We start from the raw sequence: 1323 nt of genomic DNA on the forward strand, positions 1-1323 counted from the left end.
GAAGGAAGGAAGGAAGGAAGGAAGGAAGGAAGGAAGGAAGGAAGGAATATCTCAATGAATGAGAGTGGCAGGGACTGAAGCCCATGATACTAGTACCTTAGACCACAAGGTCTCTGGTGTGACACCAAGACAGGAATTCTCAGTACTCACTCAAAATTTTAGACTTCTAGATTCTCTATGTAAATAGTTGCAAAAATCGGAAGGATTGAGCTTCCGAGGCTGAAAGACAAAGAGTTCTCAAAACCCAGTCTCAGAAAGTATAACATTTTACATTACTTAGGATAATTCTTGAATGCCTCACTGTTAAGTGGTGGGGTGTGCTGGGAATGGTTTACCTATTGTAGCATTTCCAAAAAGGAATAGGAATGTATTATGGCAACTTTTGAAGGAATGGAACCTGAATGGATCCAGCATCCAATAAAAGCAAGCAGGAGCTGTTGGGAGTCACATTTTAAAAGGTTTTCTCAATATTTCCTCAAAGTTTCTTAATAATAACAAATATCCAGGAACCACCTCTTTTGATCCACCCGTAGTGTTTAACTTGCTTGGTTTTGCAGGTATGATGATAAACATGGTGTCATAGATTAACAAGAGCTCCTTACTGGGCTGAATTCTATCATGGGCTTATTCATGCCTAAGTTTTTTAGAGGCCATTGGAATTGCTTGTCTGCATCCAAGAGAAGTATTGAGCCTTTGGTCAGCAACACAAGCAATTTCACCCTTGATTTTTCTTGGATACAGAGTCTACCTTCTTTACTATTCATCTCAGCTTTTCCGCTGCGAGAAACTATTTCTGAAGTTGCTCTGTGCTGTTAGCTATTTCTCCTGATTCCTCCTTCCCTTTCTGGCTGACAGAGAATGGAGTTCAGTCAGCCAGGCGCCATGTCTGATCATCATCATCTTCCTGGAGGCACAAATGACAGTATTTTTAAGCATGGCAATCTCGGGGGTTTTATTTCAGCAGCTCCTGTGACATAAAGAGCCTCACTTTGATCTTTGAAGCATATACTCAAGATACACACCTCTTCCCATAAATCTATGATCCCCGCCTGAGCCAGAGCTTGGGCACCTCAGAAAAACAATAATAAATACTACCTGAATCATCCCAACATATGGTGGCTGGTTTCTCCCAGAAATATTTATAACCTATGTAGGAAAACCAGCAAAACATTTCATAAACCAATGGTGTCGAACACTACTCATGCTCTTGGTCTATAAAATAAAATGCTTAACTTTCATGCCTGTGAGAAGGAAAACTGAGAGTCCAAATGCACACTGCCCAGCATTTCCTGAGAGCTTCCTTCTAATCATAGATGCATTCTG

Source organism: Neomonachus schauinslandi, chromosome 8, assembly GCF_002201575.2.
Source record: "Neomonachus schauinslandi chromosome 8, ASM220157v2, whole genome shotgun sequence".
Taxonomy (NCBI): domain Eukaryota; kingdom Metazoa; phylum Chordata; class Mammalia; order Carnivora; family Phocidae; genus Neomonachus; species Neomonachus schauinslandi.